This window comes from Symphalangus syndactylus, chromosome 24 (genome assembly GCF_028878055.3).
Source record: "Symphalangus syndactylus isolate Jambi chromosome 24, NHGRI_mSymSyn1-v2.1_pri, whole genome shotgun sequence".
Lineage (NCBI taxonomy): Eukaryota > Metazoa > Chordata > Mammalia > Primates > Hylobatidae > Symphalangus > Symphalangus syndactylus.
The window spans coordinates 36,179,096-36,202,865 of record NC_072446.2 but is presented as its reverse complement, the minus strand read 5'-3'; the positions used below and the strand labels follow the sequence as shown (position 1 = coordinate 36,202,865).

General features: G+C 49.7%; 1 protein-coding gene across 7 annotated transcripts in view; it reads left to right on the top strand.

Moving 5' to 3' along the window:
- Positions 1-23,770, top strand: part of DLGAP4 (DLG associated protein 4) — a 223,385-nt gene that overhangs the window by 63,305 nt on the left and 136,310 nt on the right. The window lies entirely within an intron of this gene.

The following is a 23,770-nucleotide window of genomic DNA, read 5'->3' as shown; positions in this document are numbered from 1 at the left end:
ATGCCTAGCATACAGTGGGTACCCAGTAAGTAGCTGTGGAAGGAAGGAAAGAGGGAGAGAAAGAGGGAAACCTCTCTTACCTCCCTCCACCCAGACACCAGCAGGACCCGAGAGCCTCCTGGCCTTTTGGCCAGTGCCAGTCCCTGCTGCCCCAGATGGCTTGCAGTGAGCCCATGCCCTCAGCAAGGTGGCCAGCCCCTCTGGTCCCAATTCTCTCATCTGCTAGAGCCTGCCCAGCTTCCCTGATGGGATGGTTATGAGAAGGGAAAAGATTCGTAAATATGTATAATATGCAAATGCAATGGGATCTTTTGTTTTTTTAACCCGTGAAGTTCACTGTAGATAATGTATGTAGAAGTGCTTCTATGAGAAGAAGGAGCTGCCCACTGGGGTGGCGCCAGCCTTATTATGACTAACCATGAAAAGGGCCCCATTAATTAGCTGCCCCCCAACCTGGATCTCCCGACCCAGCTCCTAGTCTGTTGTTGCGGCTGCAAATAGCCGTTGCTTTTGGTTGAGAAGATGGTGCAGGACAGGTGATAAGGATAGCTTGGTCTGAGAGCTGTGTCTGTGGGATTTAATCATTTGCAAACACTCCTTATTGTGCTCAAGGAATGCAAGGGCCTCTCCAGGGACTAAATGTGTAATGACGGCCAGCTGAATAACAGCAAGCATTTCTTGAGCAATTACTATGTGTTTGGCATCACACTAAATGCTTTGCGTTTTTCATTATTTCAGTTAAACTCCCCCATAACCCTATGGAAGGTGGAGGGGGAGACTGAGGCAGGGACTTGGGGGTGAGGGCTCATCTGTTAACAGCCCAGTATTTCCTGAAAATTACTGCCATCCAGTGCCCACCTCCACCCTCCGGGCCAGGCTCTGAGAACGCAGCTGAGCAGACAGCCCCTGGCGTGTGTGGCCCAGTGACGGAGAACGGGATTCCTTGGCACGAGCTGGGTGAGCAGCCGTCAGCATCGCATGGAAAGATGGAGGCCCGGGCGGCAGCGAGGGAGGTGTTACTGCTGCTATTTTCCTAACAAGCTGGTTATTTAAAGAACAGCCGAAGCCGGAGCTGGAAAATGGGATGAGGTGTCTCCAGGGCAGAGGCAGCCAGGAGTGCTGGGTCCTGAGACCCAGGGACCTGGTTGGATCACAGCAGAGTGGCCACACAGTCATTTATTTTTTTTTATCCACTTATTAATATAGTAATGGCTGCTGGGCACGGTGGCTCAGGCCTGTAATCCCAGCACTTTGGGAGGCTGAGGTGGGCGGATCACCTGTGGTCAGGAGTTCGAGACCACCCTGGCCAACATGGTGAAACCCCGTCTCCACTAAAAATACAAAAATTAGCCGGGTGTGGTGGCTGGCACTTATAATAATCCCAGCTACTTGGGAGGCTGAGACAGGAGAATTGCTTGAGCCCAAGAGACAGAGGTTGCAGTAGCCACTGCACTCCAGCCTGGCCAACAGAGCCAGACTCTGTCTCAAAAAATAATAATAACAATAGTAATGGCAGCATAAAGGCTGGACAAGGATTGCCTTAGTGGAGAAAAGAACACTGGGAAGGGAACCTCAGGGGGTTTCTGAGGGGCCAACAGTGACCTGGGTGGTGGTTACATGACTATTTCCTTCTGATATTTTACTGCAGTAAACATTTTTGTTTTGTGCACTTTACTCTTTGCATTACATATCACAGTAAAAAGGCTAAAAAACAATTGTAACAATAATAGCTAACGTTTATTGAGCACTTACTAATAGGCTGTTTGCTAAGCATTTTTATCTCCTTGAATCCTCCTGGATTCTTTTATTCTGCCCATTTTACAGAGGAGGAAAGTGAGGCATGGAGAGGTAAAGCTACTTGTCATGCTGCCAAAGAGTGGAGGAGGTGAGATGAGAAACCAGACAGACTGACTTAAGCCTCATGTGCAAGGATCAGGGGTCCAGGAAGTTCCCCGCAAAGGGCCGGGGGCTCCTCCATTTGTTCCTCAGACATGTCTGTGCCTCTTGTATTTTTAAGGCTTGGGAGGCCAGGCAGGTGTATGCAGTCATAGGCAGCAGATCAGGAGCCTGGGGGTCTCCAAGGGGACAGAGCAGAGCATTTAGCTGTTTAACCAGTGTCAAAGAGCTGGGCACAATGGCTCATACCTGTAATCCCAGCACTTTGGGAGGCTGAGGCAGGAAGATTGCTTGAGCCCAGGAGTTCAAGATCAGCCTGGGCAATATAGTGAAACCTCATCTCTCCAAAAAAAAAAAATTTAAATAGCTGAGTGTGGTGGCAGTACCTGTAGTCCCAGCTACTTGGGAGGCTGAAGTGGGAGGATCACTTGAGCCCAGGAGGCAGAGGTTATGGTAAGCCGAGATTGCACCACTACACTCTAGCCTGGGTGACAGAGTGAGACCCTGTCTCAAAAAAAAAAGTATTAAAGGATAGGAGTGGGACATTCCTAGGGACAGGCCTGGGGAGAAGGCCAAGGCATACTCAGGTCTCATTTAAAGTAATAAAAGAGTTGGGAGAATGGCTTGAGACCAAGAGTTCAAGACCAGCCTAGGCATCATAGCAAGACCCCCCTTCTCCAAAAAAATTTTTAAAAAATTAGCTAGGCATGGCGATATGTGCCGGTAGTCCCAGCTACTCAGGAGGCTGAGGTGGGAGGATCACTTGAGCCCAAAAGTTTGAGGCTGCAATGAAGTATGATCGTGCCACTGTACCTTAACCTGGGCAACAGAGCAAGACCTTGTCTCTAAATGAATAAATAACATAAAAAAAATTTTAAAGATAAAAAACACCACCCAGGTGAGACAGGGTCAGACCCACCTGTGAACTCACTGGATAGGGGGGCCAAACTGCAATTTTCTGAGGACCTATTATGTGCTAAGCACATTTGTTACCTTCTTTAATCTTCAGAACAACCTTGTGGGATTAGCAGTATTGGCCCCATTTTACAGATGAGGGGACTGAGGCCTAAGTCCACACAGACAAGTGGGTAGTGGAGCTGCTCTGCCAGACTCCAGTGCCTTGTATCCTGTGCGTGCAGAAAGCCTTGCTTGGTGCTGGGGTCCCTGGCAGGGCAGGCATCTGGGCATAGATGCTCCAAGCAGCACATGGCTGGAAGTGAGTTCCAAGGCAGCTCTGTGGGGCCCTGAACTGACGCTAGGGACATGTCATGGAGCGGGGTAGTCTGCTGTGCTGACGGGGCATCTCTTCATTCATGCGTTCCAAGGACATCTCTTGAGTCTAGTCCCTGCTAGTCCACACCCTTCCTGGAGCACACAGGCTTGGGGAGGGACAGATATTATACAGTCACCCAAAGACATAAACGGAATGAGGAGAGACTCCATTGGTGCAGTGAGGGAAATTAACATGGTGACATCATGAAGACGAACCGGTAGGAGACCTGTGTGACATGGCACTGTCCAAGATGGCCCTCTCTAAGGAGATGGCACTTGAGCTGAGACCCGAAAGGATGACGTGCATCCAGCCGTGCTGGACAGTGCTCATGTAACATCGTTGCTTTTAGCAGGACAATTGGGGACAACCCATTTGTCCATCACCATGGGACCAGTTAAAGCCATTTTACTGCAGCCACACTGTGGCGCCTGCTGCAGCTGTTAGAAACGGGGCCACGGAGCTAAATTTATTATTGCATAAAGAACTTCATAGTGTGTCGTAGAGGTTTTTTTTTTTTTTTTTTAAAAAGAGGTTATAAAACAGCATGGGTAGCATTATATCATTTCTGTAAGAATTATATGTGTTTCTGAAAACTGCACAGTGCTCTTCCTGGGAAGTGGGGGCATGGGTGATCTTTGCTTCTTCTTTCTACTTTTCTGGATTTGGAGTCTTTCCTGAGTTTTAGGACTTGTGGGGAGGAACAGAGGATTTTAGGGTTCCCACCATCTTGCCTAGGGTACTTCTTCTCTCCTGCTACCCACCTCAATGGGATAAGGCATGGGCTGGGGAATCAGCAGATCTGGGTCATCCCTTTGACTGTGTGACCTTGGACAAGTCACTCACCTTCTCTGAGGCTGAGTTTCCTCTTCTGCAAAACAGATAAGAATAGCGTCAGAGGGTGGGTGTGGGCTTAAGTGAGTAGAAACATGTGGAGGAATAGGGTAGTACCAGGGTTGCATCCCTGACAGTGCTGCTGCTGTTATGACTGTGACTGCTAAAGGTGGCACCTACCGTATGTCGCCATGTCCTGCCAGGGCTCCCCAGGCTTACCTCTCCCTCCGTCACTGGGAGTCAGACCCATTTAGGAGACAAGGCCCAGGGTGGGCCTTGTCACACTGTCAGCTTGGCTGGGCACAAGGCCAGCTGGACCTCAGGTCAGCACCACCCCACACCCCGCCTCCCTCCCCATCACCTCCCTCACATCTGCGAGTGAGCATCCTTGCCAGATACCCAGATACGCTGTGTTGGGGACACCCTGGCCCAGGATTTGCTTTTTTTTTTTTTCTCACAACTAGTATACCTGCCCAGTAAAACAGATACTACTTTACAGCCACTAAGAGAATCTTAAATCTCAGGCAGAACAACGTACACTCGTGAAGTCAAACTCTCAGAATCATGGAATCTTAGTCATAAATAATCCGGCAACTGCAAACCTATGCATTTTGCAAGTAAGTTCACTGCACCTTTCTTGATTACAGTGATAAATTAGAAACGACCCAATTCTGTTTGTGAGAGTTGGTTAAATAACTTACATCCGGCCAGACAATGCCATTCTCTGCAGCTATAGAAATAGTGCTGTAAATCTCTATTTGTTGACATGGAAACTTGTCCATGGCGCATTGTTGGGGAAAAACAGGAGGTTAAAAATTGGTGTATGTTGTGTGACATCTGGATTTGGAATCTTCCCTGAGTGTTAGGATTTGCAGGGAGGAACAGGATATCTACTTAGGTATCTACTGATTTTTTTTTCACTTTTGTTATGAAAAATATATATAAACATACGCGTGCTCCTGCCTAGGGAGATGCTCAGAAGAGTAGTCATTAAACTGTTGATAATGGCTTCCTCTGGATGGTGAGATATAGGCAAGCTCTATTTTTATTTTTGTTTCTATCATTCAGAGTTTTTTCAAGTAAGGTGACAGAAAACCCACCCCAAACTAGTTTAAACAAAAAATGGATTTGATTGACTTGTAACTGTAAAGTCCAGAGGTCTGATGGCTTCAGGCTCAGCAGGATCCAGGACCTCAGGGCCACCAGGACTTGATTTCTGTTTCTCAACTCTGGGTTGTTCCCATGTTCTCATTAAGCTCTCATGTGCAGGTAATAAGATGCCTGTCCAAAGAAATAAGCAAGAATTCTTCCCTGATTGCTCAAACACAAGTCCCAGAACTAAGTCTTGCCCTTGATTGGTCAAATTTATGGGATGTGCCCACTCCTCAATCACCTGCTGTTGCTAAGGGGAATTTGGTGCTCTGATTGGCAGCCTGGGCCTGTGTACCACCCCCCACCAGCTGGGGGTGGGGTCAACACCACTGGAACCTCAAGAGTGAAGAGTGGGGAAAAGTGGCTTCCCCAGAAGTAGATGTAGGCTATGACCTAAAGTAGACCAAATGGTGGCCAAACCCAGCAACCCCCACCTCCTGTAATTATCTGAATTCCCCAAGATGCATGATTTTCATAATCAGAAAAAAAACAATGCAACTACTGAAAGGAGTCCTGGCCAGGTGTGGTGGCTCACACCTTTTTATCCCAGCACTTTGGGAGGCCAAGGCAGGTGGATCACCTGAGGTCAGGCAGGAGTTCAAGACCAGCCTGGCCAACATGGGGAAACCCTATCTCTACTAAAAATACGAAAATTAGCCCAGTGTGGTGGCCAGTGCCTGTAGTCCCAGCTACTCAGGTGGCTAAGGTGGAAGAATCGCTTGAACGCTGGAGGCAGAGGTTGCAGTGAACCGAGATCGTGCCACTGCACTCCAGCCTGGGTGACAGTAAGACTCAGTCTCAAAAAAAGGAAGAAAGAGAGAAAGAGAGAGAGAAAGAGAGAAAAGAAAAGAAAAAGAAAAGAAAGGAGTCTTGAGCCCAGATCTTATGGTGAGAAGCTCACTGAGACAGCCTTAGACTTTCTTGGAGTCAGAACATTGGAATCTCTGAAGTACCAATTTCACTCAGGAGACATCAACCCTCTCTGTCCCGCCAGGGAGCTGTTCTGGCCCTCCAAATGACTGCAGTCTTTGGAGGAGAGGGGAGCACATGGATGATTTGTCTGGAATGTGAGAGGTGCTAAGGTGGATGTGCATACAGGGGCTGTGGGAATGAAAAGGCCAGCCTGGGAGCAAGGAAGAGGCTTCTTGGAGGAGGTGATGCCTAAACTGAGTAGCCAACCAGAGTGCTGGAAGAATGTTGTAGGCAGGAAAAACAATGTGTCAAAGTCCCAGAGCATGTGGTGGGGGTGCAACTATAGGATGAGAGGAGGCAGACCCAGACCACAGGGGCCTTGAATGCCAGGGTAAGAACTTGGACTTGATCCTGAAGGCAGTGGGGAGCCTTTGAAGGATATTGTGGGATGAGGGAAATGTCAGTGAGCTCACTCTGCCTTGTGCTGGAAGCGTAGCCTGGAGGAGTTAGATCAAGGCCCCACATGGGGAACGAGAAAAAGGACCCAATGCCCCTCAGGGGAGCCTTAGATATCTAATGGTCTAAATTCCTTCCCACCCTGAGTCAGAATTCCTGTCCTGAGATGCCCAGCCACTGCTTGCATTCCTCCAGAGATGGGGAGCTCACTCTCTATTTTCTGCACTGCTAGTTAGAAAGAGCTTTTTCACAGGACCAAGTCCACAATCCTGGCACTGCCCAAGACACTGAAGGCTGTCCCCCAAATGACCTGCTGGAAGGGCAGGCAGAAGCCTGCATTTCCAGGTCAGGGAGGTCCAAGATGAGGAAGTCCTGGATGTCTGCAAACCCTGCTGGGAGTTTGAATGGAGGGCAGAGAGAGTCCCATTACCTTGACAGTAGAGGAAGTGTCTAGGCCTTTAGACATACATCCGCTGCTTCAGCCAATTTTCCAAATGCCCCTTGCATTTTACACAGAAGGAAACTGAGGCTCAGAGAGGCCAAGCCGCCTATGTGACAACGCAGAGCAAGTTGGAGGCAGGGCTGGGACATGGACCCAGCCTCTCCCCCACCTGCCCCTTATGTGGCCCTGCTCCTTGTCTCCTGCCACCCTACAGGTGGGATCTGGTCACTTCATCTGCTTGGGTTTGGGCAGCTTTTTTCTGGAAACTCCAGTCATTCCCAGATCATCCCCTGATTCTCTTCTAAATCCTCAAATGCTTTGTGACTGTTTTGACAGCAGCATTTTTTTTTTCTGATATAGCAAAGTTATGACTTGCATGAGCTGTGTTTTATGGGTCATCTCTAATACTTTATCATGCCCCATGGTCTTCATTTAGTCATTCGTCCCCACACGCCACAGACATTTATCAGTGCCTACCATGTGCCGGGTGCTGCACTAGACGTGGAGCTACAAGGACGAATCAGAGCTGCCCCTGCCCAGGGGAAATTCTCAGTTCAGCCCAGGAGAGAAGCATCTCTTGTCAGCGATGACAGGTGAGGCATGAGATATGAGAGGTAGGTGCTGGTCACTCAGGGATCTCTGGGGCCAAAGCAGTTGATTCTGTTCCTCCAAGCAGTGTTGAAGGATGAATAGGGATTCTCCAGGGAGAAGCAACTAGTGGGGGGTTCTCTGAAGATCTCACCTGCCTCCTGTTGAGCTGTTTGGCAAGAGGGTGTGAGGGATGGTGGGGAGACACGGGGCTAGAGAGGTTGACCAAGGCTGGAGCTTAAAAGGCCTCAACTGTTGGGCTGGGGAGTTGGAACTTGACCCTTAAGGTAAAAGGGAGCCAATGGCAGGTTAGGTCTGGGTGTTGGAAAGATCCTGGCTTTGCCCAGGAGCTCAAGGCTGCAGTGAGCTATGATCCCACCATTGTACTCCACCCTGGGCGACAGAGCAACACCCTGTCTCTCTCTCCCTCTCTGGACAGTGTCTCTCGATCTGTTGCCCAGGCTGGAGTTCAGTAGTGTGATCAGGGCTCACTGCAGCCTCTAACCCCTGGGCTCAAGTGATCCTCCTGCCTTGGCCTCCCAAAGTGCTGGGATTACAGGCTTGAGCTACTGTGCCCAGCAGAGACCCTGTCTCTTTAAAAATATATTTTTAAGGCCAGGCGTGGTGGCTCATGCCTGTAATCCCAGCACTTTGGGAGGCCAAGGCGAGGGCATCACCTGAAGTCAGTAGTTCAGTGGCCAACGTGGCGAAACCCCATCTCTACTAAAAAATACAAAAATTAGCTGGGTGCAGTGGCAGGCGCCTGTAATCCCAGCTACTCGGGAGGCTAAGGCAGGAGAATCGCTTGAACCTGGGAGGCGGAGGTTGCAGTGAGCTGAGATCGTGCCATTGCACTCCAGCCTGGGAGACAGAGCAAGACTCTGTCTCAAAATATATATATATATAATTTAAAAAATAAATAAACCAAGATCCTGGGCTGGTCTTGGGGGTGACAGCAGGTAGGACAGGATCATGAGAATGGCACAGAGGGGCGTTTAGCAGGGAGATTCAACAAGATTTGGAGACTGAGTGCTGCTCAAGGGGAGAGAGAGAGTTAGGAGGGTGATGTGGGCTTGGGGGCCCTGTGGACCAGTGTTGAGGTGAATGCTGGCAAAGCCTGGGTCAGTGTCCCCAAGTGGAGCCTGCAGGGACCTCTTCAGCTTCGTGAGACTTAGAGCAGTAGCCTGGTGAGGCCTCCAGGGTCCCGCGTCTCTTCCCCTTGTGGAGCCTCAGTTTTCTCCTATGTAAAGTGGAGGTGATGATAGTGCTGCCCCAGGTGTTGTGGGGAAGGTGGGAGGAGAGCGTGTCAAGGGCAGTTCTCCATGGTGCCTGGCACATAGGAAGTGCTTGGTAACTGGAGGCTGTTCTGGTTACCACGATCCAGGGGCAGAGGTGGGTGAGAGAGCTGGCTGGCACTGGAGCTCCGGATCCCCACCTGGGCAACTGTGTGAGGACCTGGAGTGTGTCACCTGGAGAAGGGAAACCAGAGAGGGGCCTGGCTTCCTGCCTTTCCATCTCTGTTGGAGGAGGCAGGGTCTGGGTCTGGCACTCACAGGAAAAGCTCCAGGGAAGGAGATCCCAGCTTAGGCTAGGAAAACCTTTTGGATACAAAGAATTCTCTGCAGATGGGCTAGCTTGGGTGGTAGGTAGCGATCTCCTCATCACTGAGAGTATTCAAGCAGCAGCTGCACCATACCTTGGCAGAGAGTCTGTAGAGGATTTGTGATTCAGCTGATGATCTGGAAGGTCCTTTCCAGCCCAGAGAGTGTGTGATTTCAGGTCCTTCCTTCTCTGAACCTTGGTTTCCTCATCTGTAATACAAGGAAAACAGCAGCCCCCATCTTAGAGTTGGTTGCAAAGTTTAAGTGAAATCATCCAAATAAAGTGCTTAACCCAGATTTGGCGCATTGCAGGCACTCGGTGAATGGTGGCTATTATTACTGTGGATGTTGCACTAGATTCCTGGGCGTGTCAGTTCCATCTGAGAGCCTCAGGCGCCTCTGCTCATCAGGGTGCTCCTGCCTGCCTGCCCTTCGGGACCCACTTTCTGCCCTTCTCATTGCCACCATCTCTGTCTCCAGCTCCCCCTTCAACCTCCCTGGGAGGTGGCAGGATTTCCAGACCCTTCTGGGCCCCTTTTAGCTCCCACTTGAGCAAGAGTTGGCAGGTTGGGGCGGCGGATGCCATCCGCCTCCCATATGCTTCCTGCTATTTAGAGGAAAACTCTCCCCGCGTTCCTCCAACCACACGGGCTGACATTTCCAGACAGACGCTGGAATCAGCTCTTCGGGGGATTGGCAGATAAATTTGGCCCAGGCTTTTGGGAAAATCTTCAGCCTTACTGAGGAAGCAGAGCCCAGGCTCAACGACTTCCGTCCACCCTGCTACTCCTCAGGCCTGGTCCTTCTGGGGGGCTGGAGCACTGTTCTACAGCCTTGCTGATTAGGGTAAGTCTTACCAACCCAGCCATCCCCCAGGAGAGCCCCTGGGGAAGTTGCTGCTTCCAGCCTTTCACTCAGAGGCAGCAGGAGTTGCAAGGGGAAGCTCCTCCCCCTATGCCAAGACACCTGGGTGTTACCCTACTCAACCTGGCAGAGGAGCAGGTTTGGGACGATAGATACCGAGCTCCAGATCACTTCCTGTCTCCGTGATCTCAGGTGACTCCACCTCTCCGAGCCTCTTTTTCTTCATCTGTAAAATGGGGATAATAGTAGGATCTGTCTGATTAAAAGCCTTAGGGTGGATGGTGCCTGGCACATGCTAAATGCACAATACTAGCCACTACTATTATCATCATCCTTGTTATGATTATTATTTGGGCTAGAACAGCGCCTAGCACTTAATACGGGCTCAGTAAATGTTAATGTTTTTTCCCTTGTCCTTTCCTACAGCTGTGGCTACTCAAGGAATACCAGGGCATTTCAGACTTAGCTCAGATTGGTGTAACCAGTGGCAGAAATGCAAGAGTAAGGACAGGCAGAGGCTGCCACATCCAGGGTAGAATGTAGACGCCAGTCCCTCCACACACACACACACACACACACACGCACATGCATGCACACACGCACCTGTGTCCCAAAATCTCATGCGTCCCATCCGAGTCTGGAGTTCCCCTCTGCTTGGTTTTGATGGGCGAAAGGGAAGAGGAAGGCCAGGCAAGGCCTGGGCTCTCTGCAGGCCTGGCTGGAGGCAGAGTCCAGGAGACGCTTGAGTGTCAGCCACAGTAGGAAGGTTCGGGGAAGCTGGAGTAATTCTATTTGGCTGGAGTAGAAAGTGGGTGGTGGGAAGGCGTGGGAAGCAAGTTTGAGCTTCATTCAGCACCTCCTGAGTGAGCCCAAGTACTGGGCCTCATGCCAGGAACTGGGGAAATGGTTGGAAAAGATGGGCACGCTTCCTGCCCTCAACAAGCTCTGGTTCTGGGACGGGGAGGCAATGGCAAGCATGCTAGCAGTAAGCTAGCGACACTCTGCGTGACGCTCAAATAGTCCCAGGTGCCAAGAGAGAGGGGGCCACGGGACAGTGGTAGTGGGTACCTGCTGGAGACAGGGTGGTCAGAGAGGGAGGGCCTCTTTGTCCTCTCAAACACACACTGGAGCTGGCCCTGCAAATGCTGGGTGGGTAAAGTGGTGGGAGGCAGAGGAGGCAGCAAGAACAAAGGTTGGGAAGGTGGCCGGAGCCAGACCCTGGAGGCCTCGAGGGCCAGGCCCATGGGAGATGCTCTTGAGAAAGATTATTCTCAAGAGTGCGGGATCCTGTCAGGGGGAAGAGATGGAACCAGGAGACCTGTCTGCAGAGATGGCTTGAGCATCTGCCGCGCATGCTGTTGGAGCAGTTAGGGGGATTTCTGGACCAGGGAGAAGTGGATGAGCAGAGAGCATCTCACAGGCTCAGGCTCTGAGTGGAATCCTGGGACTCGAGGCACATATGTTTTGAAAGGAGGATCTGGACCTGCGTGTAGCTGGGGTGGGGTCAGGTAAGAGAGAAGACATCAGGGAAACTTTGACCCAGACCTCAGGGTAGTCAGGAAGAGTTTTAGAGGAGAGCCCGGTGCTGGTTGTGGGGAGGGGCTTCCTGGCAGCCTGGGCTGCAGGTGGGAATGACAGCACACAGGTAGAGGGAGCACAGGCTTCGGCATTCGGCCCAGTGGCCAATTCCAGATCTGCTTCCTTGCTCTGTGACTTTGGGAAGATCACTTGACCTCCCTCCCTAAGCCTCACCTGTTCTAATAATACTGAATCAGTTGAAATTGCATTTGGCTGCATGTAACAGAGAACAAGTAACATTTATATAAATACCCAGAAGATTATTCTTATGTAACAAGAATCTCAGGGCCATGGCTCATACCTGTAATCCAAGCACTTTGGGAGACCAAGGTGGGAGAATCACTTGAGGTCAGGAATTTGAGACAAGCCTGGGCAACATAGTGAGATTCTGTCTCTATAGAAAATTTTAACAACTAGCCAAGCATGGTGGCAGGCACCTCTAGTTTCACCTGCTCAGGGGGCTTGTTGTGAGAATCATGTGAGCCCAGGAGTTCAAGGATACAGCAAGCTGTGATCATGCCACTGCATTCCAGCCTGGGCAACATAGCAAGACCCCATCTCTACAAAAAATAAAAATTAGGCCAGCCTGGGCAACATGGCAAAACCCCACCTCTACAAAAAATACAAAAAAAAAAAAAAAAATAGCCAGGTGTGGTGGTGTGTGCCTGTAGTCCCAGCTACTTGCGGGGCTGAAATGGGAGGATCACTTGAGCCCAGGAGGTCCAGGCTGCAGTGAGCTGAGATCGCACCACTGCATCCAGCCTGGGTGACAGTGAGACCCTGTCTGAAAAAAAGTAAAAATAATTTAAAAAATAATAATCAGGCCAGGCGCGGTGACTCACGCCTGTAATCCCAGCACTTTGGGAGGCCAAGGCGGGCGGATCACAAGGTCAGGAGATCGAGACCATCTTGGCTAACACGGTGAAACCCCGTCTCTACTAAAAAAATACAAAAAATTAGCCGGGCGCGGTGGTGGGCGCCTGTAGTCCCAGCTACTCGGGAGGCTGAGGCAGGAGAATGGCGTGAACCCGGGAGGCGGCGCTTGCAGTGAGCCAAGATCGTGCCACTGCACTCCAGCCTGGGCAACAGAGTGAGACTCCGTCTCAAAAAATATATATATAATAATAATAATAATTAGCCAGGCATGGTGGGGCATTCCCGTAGTCCCAGCTACTTGGGAGGCTGAAGCAGAAAGATCACTTGAGCCCAAGAATTCGAGGTTACAGTAAGTTATGATCATGCCACTACACTCCAGCCTGGATGAAAGAGCAAGACCCTGTCTGTATTAAAGAGAGAGAGAGAGAGAATCTCAGAAGCAGGCAGGCAAGCCAGGGCCAGTGCAGTGATTCAGGTGAAACATCAAGGGCCCAGGCCTCTGACATCCTTAGCATGCATCTTTCATTCTCATGGCTACAAAATGGCTGCTCCTCTGCCATGTGCTGCATCTGAATTCCAGGCAGGAAAAGGAGAGTAAAGCCTGCATGCTTCGTGAGTTTCCTTTTCTTACCAGGAAAACAAAGATTTCCTGGGAGCCCCACTTTGTGGATTTTTGCCTACGTCTCTTCTGCCAGATTTGGTCACATGGACACCCTAGCTGCAAGGGAAGCTGATGAAGTGAATATTTCTAACTGAGCCCTTCTGTTAGGAAAAAGGGAAGAATAGCTAGCAGGATAGCTAGCATGATCCACCTTAAAGTACCCACCTCACAGGGAAAGATTCTCAGAGATATTTAATGTACATAAAATAATTGGCAACCTTTCAATAAATGGTGGCTGCCTTTATCCTACTACTCTACCTACATGTATTCATTCATTCATTCAGCAAGCAAGCATATATTGTGTTTTGGGCACTGAACACAGTACTGCACATGACAGTGACAGTCCCTGCCCCTTTGGCACTCACAACAGCAAGGGAAGATGGGCAAGGAAGCAAATTCACTCTACTTCAATCAGTGTCAAAACAGAGGATTTATTTTTGTCTGTGTTTTCTTACCACTGTGGTTTCTCCACCTAAAGCAATGGCTGGGACACACTAGGCACAAAATAAATAGTTATTGAATGAATGAGATAGTTCAAGAAATACCCATTAGTGGCCTACTATGTACAAGACTCTGGATTGGTTAGAGAAAGTGAGTGACACATCATGCCTCCCTTCAGAAGAAGCAGGGAAAGAAAGTCACTTTTTGGTGGATGTTGAGATGGATGCTGGGGACCTAGCAGTGAACAAGAATGTTGTGACTCCTGCCTTCATTGAGCCCCCAGTCTAGGGACAGAGGCACTGGAGGAGTCTAGAGTCCTGAGAACATTCTGTTCAGGTGTCCTGGGGTAGGCCCCTTCCCTTCCCTGGGCTTCCATTTCCTTACTTGTATGACAAGTATGATGGGTCCTGGTGGGGCTATCGCTGATGCTGGTGATGATGGTGGGTGTCTCATAAGCTCTTCTTCTCTGTATGTGTAGGAGGCTGATGCAGAGCTGGGATGGGGGCTTCTCCTTGCCATGTTAGAAGAAGAGACACCTGTGGCAGGGATGGGAGTGGGCTGCATCTGATCCCCTTGGAATCTCATGGGGTCCCAGGAGAGCAAAGAATCTGGGCCTTGTTTCCATCCTTGGCCACCCCAGTGTCTGAGTCTGGCAGCTTGTTGACAGCTGGCCAGCTGGGCGTGGTGCATCCAGCACTGGATGTTGGCAAGCAGTGAATGGGCAGTGCTGGGTACCCCAGGGTAAGAAGTGAGGATGATTGCAATTATGGGAGATCTGGAGGTGGAGAAGCAGCCTGGAATTTGAGGAGAGATATCTGGTTTTGTCACTTGTTTGGCTATGTGACCTTTGAGAGATTTCTTGGCCTATCAAAACCTTGGTTTTCTTTTTCTTTTTTTGAGATAGAGTCTTGCTGTCTCTCCCAGACTGGAATGCAGTGGGGCAATCATAGCTCACTGCAGCCTTGAATACCTGGGCTCAAAGAATCCAGCTGCGTTAGCCTCCTGAGTAGTGCCACTGTGTCTGGCCTTTTTTAGGGGGTGGGGGTGGAAGGGTGGGGTAGAGACTGAGTCCTGCTTTGTTTTCCAAGCTATTCTCAAACTTTTGGTCTTGAATGATCCTCCTGCCTTGGCTTAGTTTTCTTTTTCTTTTTTCTTTTTCTTTTTCTTTTCTTTTCTTTCTTTCTTTTTTTTTTTTTTTTTTTTTTTGAGACAGAGTCTCACTCTATCACCGAGGCTGGAGTGCAGTGGCACGATCTCGGCTCACTGCAGCCTCCGCCTCTCGGGTTCAAGCAATTCTTTTGCCTCAGCCTCCCGAGTAGCTGGGACTACAGGCGTGTGCCACCACGCCCGGCTAATTTTTGTATTTTTAGTAGAGACAGGGTTTCACCATGTTGGTTAGGCTGATCTCGAACTCCTGACCTCAAACCATCCACCCACTTCAGCCTCCCAGAGTGCTGGGATAACAGGCGTGAGCCACCACGCCTGGCTAGCTTGGTCTTCTTAACAGCAAAATGGGTATAATTGTCCTTGTCCTGTCTACCCCTCAATATCTTGACCTAGCACATAGTAGACACTCAACATGAGCAGTGATCATCATTGCTATCATTACGTTGTCCTTGTTGGGAAGGGGGAATGTTTACTAAGCTGTTTACTAAGCCCTTTTTATGTGCCACATTTGGTGCTGGTCACACCATCTCAATGCACCACAACTCTGAGGAGGTGGCCTTCTTCCCATGTATCAGAGGAGGACACTGGTATTCTGTTGTGCCCCATCTTCCCCTTAGGCTGCTTTAGAAGCACTGAGTTGCTGGCTCTGCTGGGGTCTCCACTGAACTGAAGTCCTGAGGGTCCTTAAAGAAGGGCTCAAGGCAGCTCAAGCTGTTTACTTTGAGACTATGTGGGCAGCCAGTGATATCAGAGAGGTGATCAGGGCAGAAATAAATCTAGCCCTCATCGAATGGGCAAGAAACCAATAAAAGATGGCCTCAGGGATGAGTGATGGAGTGGGACAGGCTGAAGGATCAGAAGTGTTTCTCCTTATTCACTGTCTTGAGAACAGGGCAACAAGCCCAGCCCTTGAGATGAGGTGGCATTGGGCTTGTCCCTTGCTGCTGCACTTGGCTGTGACACTGTATCCAGTGACTGTCCCTGCTTGTGTCTGAAATGAAGCCAGTAGGTTAAAAAGGGAAGGTTTGGGAGGCTCTCTTGGTCTAGGAAGGTGGGTTTTCCTAGTCAGGAACGTCCAGAAAGCCTTCCTGAGCTACCCCAATCCAAGGAACTTCATGGGGTGAGAAACACACAGGAAAACTGGCCTCTGGAATGAAAGAGATGCAAATAGAAATAGATCTGGAAGGCCTGGCGCGGTGGCTCACGCCTGTAATCCCAGCACTTTGGGAGGCCGAGGCGGGCAGATCACGAGGTCAGGAGATCGAGACCATCCTGGCTAACACGGTGAAACCCCGTCTCTACTAAAAACACAAAAAATTAGCCGAGCGCGGTGGCGGGCGCCTGTAGTCCCATATACTCGGGAGGCTGAGGCAGGAGAATGGCGTGAACCCAGGAGGCGGAACTTGCAGTGAGCCGAGATAGCGCCACTGCACTCCAGCCTGGGCGAAAGAGCGAGACTCCGTCTCAAAAAAAAAAAAAAAAAAGAAAGAAAGAGACCTGGAAGTAGCTTCTCAGGGCCTTACTAATTGTGGGGCAAGTAACTAGCTAGAAAAAAAAGAAGATTTCATTGCCACCTCATCATGGGGGAAGGGGATTTTGACACTTTCACCTTTGAGCTGTGCTGTTTGGGGTGCGGGGCACTCGTTTGCCTCTGTCCTTGGTGCTGATGTCTGGGGTGTTGTCCGTGGTGCTGAAGATAGAGAGGGTAGAGAGTTGGCCTGGTCCCGACGCCTGGGGGTGCTGTCCTCGGTTCCGTCTTCAGAGAGCTTTCATGAATCATTTCCAGGACTGTGGTTTTCTGGGGACCCAACTGGGAGGTGAGAAGCTTTGGCTCTGGCATTGTGCAAATCTGAGCAATATCTGAGATAGGATTTGAGCCTCTGTTACCATCTACCAGGCACCCTTTTAATAACTTTGGATGTATTATGCCATTTATTTCTAAGCAGCAACCTACAGGGGAGGTACTAATATTTGTTCCCATGTTAAAGGTGAGCAAACTGAAAGTTAGAGAAGTTGAGTGACCTGGGGACTGTATTTTTAGCCTCAATTTCCTCAGTCATAATAGGAAGGTTGTTGGTAGTGTAACACAAACTAATGGGTGGGGCAGGGCTTTGTAAACTGATGCACAGATGTGATGGCATTAGTCTTACACACGGAGGAAAGCAGGAGTGAATTGTCAAACGCAGATACTCTTGGAACCTCATAGAACTTCCTGCAAAGTCTGAGGTTTGAGCCAGAAAGGAAACAAGGAGGTCGGGGTGGTGGTGTGTAAGACTCAGAGATTGTGTGGAAAAGAAGAAAGTGCCCACTTACTGTGCACCTACTGTGTGCCAGGACCTGTACTGGGCACCTGACAAACCTGGTCACTCTACCTGCATAACCACACTGGTGAAGAGCAACTGGTTTCATTTTACAGATATGGAAGTGGGAGGGGTTACTTAGGAAAGTTACTTAGCTAGGAGGTGGTGTTGAGAAAGGCCTTGAGAACCAGAGACTTGAGTATCTAATCCTGGGTGTCATCTGGTCCAGCCCAGAGAAGGGCTGTGACCTGCTGGGGGCATGCTGAGTTGGCAGCAGGACTCAGGCTGGATTTGGTTTCCTTTGGTGTCTTTCCTCTCCTAGGAATGCGGCACCACCACCCTCACCTCACCACTAGCCCCAGGAAGATGAGGAAATACTGTTGAGTCACAAACAGGGGCTGTGTGTCAGAGACCCAAGATTCAAATCCTGGATCTGCTAACTGTGAGCTGTGTGGCCTCACACAAGTCATCTGCCCTCTCTGGGCCTCAGTTTTTCCACCTCTAGCTTAGCAGAAGAGCACTGTAATCACTGCCCTGTAGATGGTTTTCAGTATCAGAAGACAGAATGGGTTGAAAGGGCTGGCAGGTTAGTTCTTAGTAGTAGAAATAAGACCCAGAGGAGGGAAAGACCACTCCCCACACACACCCCAGGAAGCACAGCAAGAAGCAAAAGTGCAAAAGGGCCTAGAACTGATGCCCTGAGCCACCAATGCCACTTCCCAGCAGGACTAGTAGGCATGGCTGGGGCAGCACCTGGCAGTCCCAGCTGACAGACATTCCTTCGGGCAGGCAGTCTCAAGCCCCAGAGCCAAGCATCCCTGTGGGGGGTGAGTGGCCAGGCCAGCTCTGGCTGTTCCTCCACCAGCCTCCCTAATGGCTCCAAGCTGCATACGCCTCATGGGGCTGCTGTCATGCCTAATTAGGCCGTCCTCAGCCACCCTCTCTCCAGGGCCCTGTTGTGGCCATGTGAGGCTCTGGACATGATTATGGTGGCTGCCCTTTGCAGCTGTTTGGCTTTTGGAAGGAGGTGGCCACCTGCTGTCATGATTACCTATGGCCTGAGAGATCTGCCTCCCGACTTCAGCCCAGGAGGCTTAGCTCTGCAGCTCTGGGCCCAGAGATGTAGCTGCACCCTCCCCACACACCCTACCCTGGCTCCAAAGCCTGGCACTAAAGCAGAGTGAAGAAGGAAAGGAGAAAAAGATGGCAGGAGTAATAAGGAGAACAGGAGGGAAAGGAAGGCGGGGGCCTCGGCACCACCAGCCAGCCTCCTCAGCGGAGGCTGGGATCACTTAGGAGACAAAGCCCGCCTCGTCCACACTCTCCCCTGAACCTTTCAGCAGCCCATGCAGCCAGCAGGACACAGAACCAGAGAGCAAGCAAGCGTGACACATTGTGTGAGGTAAGAGTGTGGGGCCAGGGTCAGGTGTCGTTCTGGGGCTCAAATCATAGGGGAGTTCCTTGCATAGCAAGGATAGAAGTTGGGGCCTTGACCTCATGTTCAGCACCTACCAGCACAGAGCAAGCATGTTTGCTGAAGGAAGGAAGGTAGAGAGGGAGGAGGGAAAAAAGGGAGAAAAGGAGGAAGGAAGGGAGGAAGGGAAGGAGGGAGAAACAAAGAAGGAAAGGATGGAGGGAAGAAGGAAGAGAAGAAAAGAGGGGTGGGGGAGGGAGGGAGGAAAGAAAGAAGGAAATACTAAAAGGCATTCCATGTAGAGGGAACTCACAAACCCAAACCCAGGGGTGTTGTTTGAACAGTTTGGTTTTTGGGTTGGGGGAAGGGGGAGACAGGGTCTCACTCTGTCACCCAGACTAGAGTGCAGTGGCGCAATCATAGCTCACTACAGCCTCGACCTCCCAGGCTCAAGTGATCCTCCCACCTCAGCCTCCCAAGTAGCTGGGGGACTATAGGTATGCACCACCATGCCCAGCTAATTTTTTATTTGTTGTAGGGACGAAGTCTCACTGTGTTGCCAGGGCTGGTCTCAAACTCCTGGGCTCAAGTGATACTCCCGCTCGGCCTGAATGATTTTCTTACATAAATTATTTCATAATCAATTAATATATTTGCATTTTTCTTTTTTCACTTATTTTTGAGATGTATACAAGTGCAGCTGTAGTTCGTTCATTTCTTCTGCCGAATAGTATTCCACTGTATGCTTATACCACATCCTCCTGCTGGTGGATGTTTCAGTGGTTCTGGTTCTCCACCATGAAGATCTCTGTGAATGTGCATTAGTATTTCTCTGGAAGCAGAATTTTCTGTGTTAATAAACACTGCCAAAGTGCCCTCCAAGGTAATTATGCCACTTTGCACTCCTGTTAGTGATATATCTGAGTTCTCATTTCCTTAGCACCTCAGCATCAGTTGATTCATCGCTCTTTAATTTTGCCAATCTGCTGGGAGAAAATATTTCATTTTCATTAGCGTTGCCTGACTATTAGAGAAGCTGAGTGTCTCATGATGTGTTTACTGGTCATCTGAATTTTTCTCTTCTGCAAAATGCCTGTTCATATACTTTGCCCAGTTTTTTGTGGGTCACATCTTTTTCTTATTAATTTGTAAAGAGGTTTATATATGTGAATATCAATCCTTGTTATGTTTGTTGCAAATATTTTCTCCAAGTTGTGTTGCTTGTCTGTTAACTTTGTGTCTTCTTCATTCAGAAGTTTAAACTTTGGGGGTAGTAAAATTTATTTTCCCCTTCACTTGCTTTTATTTCTTTGCAACTTCTTTAAGAAGTCCTTCCCCACCCAAGGTCATAAAGATAATACTAGATCTCTTCTAAGTATTTTCATTTTATTTCCTTTTGTTTCATATTGAGATCTTTAATCAAGTTTAGGTCTTTTATCTTTGCATGCGGTGTGAAATAGGGATCTGATTTCATTTTTCTATAGCTGGCCTATTGTCCCGGCAGCATTAATTGAACACCCTGTCCTTTTCTTACTGATTTGAAATACCATCTCTGTTTTATGTTCAAGTGCCCATGTATTTATGGATCTGTTTCTGGAAACTCTGTTCTGTTTCATTGATCTCTTTGTCTATCTCTTTGTCTATTTCAGTTCTACACTAATCACTGTATCTCATCGTTTTTCAACAGGGACATCTTGGCATTTGGGGTACAACAATCCTTCCTTGGGTGGGACTGTCCTGCTCATTATAAGTTCTTGAGCACCCGCCATCCAGTCCTTGGCACTCAGTAGAACCCTCCCCTGAGTCAGTGTTACGAAGAAAAATACCCCCTAGGAGGGCAGTCCCTTGGCTGTTGAGAACTGCCACAGATAGCTGTATTATGTGGCTTGATATCTGGTAGGACAAGCCTCCCTGTCCCCACTTCTTGATTCTTCTTTTGTATGTTCTCTTCCCACTCTGCTTTGCTGCCATCAGTGGAATCCGTAGCATGACACTGTCAGGCACCTCTGGAGATGGGACTCCCATCAGGCAAGGCAGCCCACTCCTTTGTGTGTGTCTGTCGGGGGCCTGGTTGTTAGAAAGTGCTGTCTTACACTGAGCTGAATTTGGCCTCCCTGTGTCCCACTTCCTCCCCAGCTCCTGGAGCCCCTGGAACACATGTCCCTCCCCCGTGGCCCACCCTTCATTGACCTCAGAGAGCAGATGTTTCCCCTCCACCTCAACTCTTTTCTCTAGACTCCCAAACTCAATAACCCCGGTTCCCTCTGGTGTGCGTCAAAGACTTGGCTTAGTGGCAGGCAGCATGGTGTGTTTGAGCTTGAGTCAGACACATTGGGTTAGAATTCCTGCTCACTTACCTATTAGCTATGTGACTCTGGCAAAGGCAGTTAACCTCTCTGTGCCTCATTTGTTAAATGGGGGTAACAGACCCTCTACCTCAGAGGGTTGATGAGAGATGTAAATGATTCAGAGCATAAGGCCTGCGCCTGGTGCAGTTGCCCAGGAAGTGATAGCTGTTCACATTTTTCCTACGATTATTACTTCTTCATGATGCTCCTGGTCACTGTTCCATGCCTACCCATCAGAAGAGGTGTCCAGAGCTGAAAGGGGCACCCAGATGGGCTCTGGCCAGGATAAGGACCACCATTGCATCCTCTGCTTGAGAAACTAAGATAACAGGATTTGCTGTGGGGCTGGTTGTGGGGATGACAAAGAGGAGTCAGGGCCAAGTCCAGGGTTTTGGTCTGATCCATTGTGAGGGTGGCACTCCCATCAGTGGAAGGAGAAGACCGGGAAGAGCAGGTTCGTAGGGTCAGGAGTTCAGGTTTAGACATGTCAAGTTGGCGATGCCTGTTAGATATCCAAGTGGAGAGGCTGAGTTGAAAATTGGGTATGTGAGTCTAGGGTTTGGGAGGAGGGAGGATTCCAGGCCTGATGTGTCAATGTGGGGGTAATCAGACCTTCCCAGACCTTTTCCTCTGCTATTGCATAGACGTAGTTTTATCCTGAGAGGTAGGACAGCACATTGGTTAAGAAGGCTTGTTCTGGAGTCAGGTGGTTCAAGTACCAGCTCTGGCTGTTTCTCACTGTGTGTCTGGGACAAGTTACTTACTTTCCCTGTGCCTCTGCTTTCCCATCCACAAAATGGGTAACAGTAATGCCCATCTCTCCCTTAGAGATGTGGTGGGGATTACAGGAGATAATGAATGATGCCAAGTCACGGGCTTACCTGAGACCTGTTGCACACTAAGCACTCTCTATATGAACTCTAGGTATTATCATTTTTAGCTATGAGTCTAAGCTGTGAAGGTTTCCTGATTGATTCTTTTGTTCCTTTTCTTCTTCTCTCTTTTTAAAAAAATTCCCTTACATAAGTAAGAAAAATAAATAAGAGAACAGCAGAAAAGAAAAGACAGAACAAGATCATTCTAGGTTATACTTTTTATTAAAGGTAGGCTATAAATTTGCCTCTGAGCTTCCTAGTAGACAAAGAAAAAAAGGAAACAAGAAGTAGTGTGATTCACTGTGCCCTTGAAAGGAAAATAAGTCAATTAATTGCTCAGGTGTGTGCAGAGTATCCATGTCCTCAGAGCCATTCATACAGTAAGTACAGTAACAACAGGGGCTGCTGCTATGACTCTAGTCCCCGAAGGCTCTGGGGTTCAGAGGGGCCATGACTGTGGTACTCTGGAGGCCATGAAACCAAAGCATGGGTGGTGGAGGCTGGGCTCCTGGCCTCCTAATGGGGGAAACAGCCAGGACCACACCTATCCTGCTGCATGGCAGCATGGGCTCCAGGCTGAAATAGGGGCAGAGAAGTGTGCAAACTGGACCAAGGGGCAGTGAATTTCAGCTGGGAGAAGATGTCACAGAGGACATCATATTTGGCATAGGCCTTGAAAGCTGAGTAAGGCTCTGACCCCTGGAGATGACAATGGAGGTCATGAGTTCCCCCATCAGACCCAGCCTGAGAAGGAGCATTGTCCACAGCCTGTTACAGACAAAGAGAGCTTAGAGATTCAAGTTCAGCTGCACTCCCATGATAGGAGAACTGAGGCCCAGAGAAGGCAGGGCTAAACCTGGAGTCACATAGAGAGGCAGGAACCTAGCAGGCCTCAAACCCAAGCCTCCTGCCTCTCTGACCAAAGCTAGTTCCCCTTCCTTACCCTGACTACAGCTTCTTCTCTGGGTTCTGACTCGCCTCCTGCAGGGTCATTAACCACCTACTGCCTGCCACGTGGTGTCCCCCTATATTTAACTCCCATGCTGTGACTTACAGAAGCCCAGAATAGCAATCCTGGGGGGGGGGGGGGCATGCCTCCACTGTATCCCCCTCTAGTCTAACTGAACTTCTGGTCACAGCTCCCTTCTCCAGGAGAGAGCAGAGTCCTGGATCCTGGGTCTGTGTTACTGCTAGAGGAGAACTAGCTTGTCCCTAAGTAAGACTTAGTATAAGCAGTGAACTACCCACTTGAGGAATCCTGGATACACACTGAGCCCTGACCCTGGCCCCAGACTGAGCCTTGACTTTGATCCCAGACTAAACCCTGACCCTGGTCCCAGACTGAGCCCTGATCCCTTCTCTAGGTTGAACCTTGACCCTGGCCCCAGACTGGGACCTGACCTTGATCCAAGACTCAACTCTGACCTCTTCTTCAAGCTGAGCTGTGACCCTGGCCTCAGACTAAACTCTGAGCTCTGGCCTTGACCCAGATGGTTGGCAGTTGGGGACATGAATAGTTGGGAGTCCTTCTCCCCCTTTAACTGATAGAAACTCAGCTGAGGGGCCCCACCCCCATTTAGGCCAGTGACTCAGATTGTGCCCTGAGGGTTTTATCTCAGAGACTGCCCCTGACACCCTGGCCTCGGCTGCAGTGGCCTGGGGACCTATAGCCGTGGGAGATAGAACCATTCAGGCCGCCCACTCTGACCATGAACTCCTCTGCAACCCCAAACAGGCTGCCAGCACAGCTGAAAGCTCTCCCACCCCTTCTCCTAATTTGCCTCCTCTCTAATTCTCCAGGCCATGCGATCTGTGGTGAGGGCTGAGATATTTATAAAATCTGTGTCCTTCATGATAAAGCCAGCCCCAGGGACCAGGTTCAGAGCAGCTCTGTTCATCCTTTAAAGCCCCAAAAACTTCAAATGCACCCACCACAGGGGGCTCTCATCACAGTCCCACCTGTCGCCAATTGAAGTCCCAGCCCCTGCATTTTGGAATTGCCTTCTCTCTTGTGCCCAACACTGTTCCCAGCAGCCACAAACCCTAGCTGGGTGGAAGAAGCTGGGACTCTGGAGGCTGACGACAGCTCTGCTTC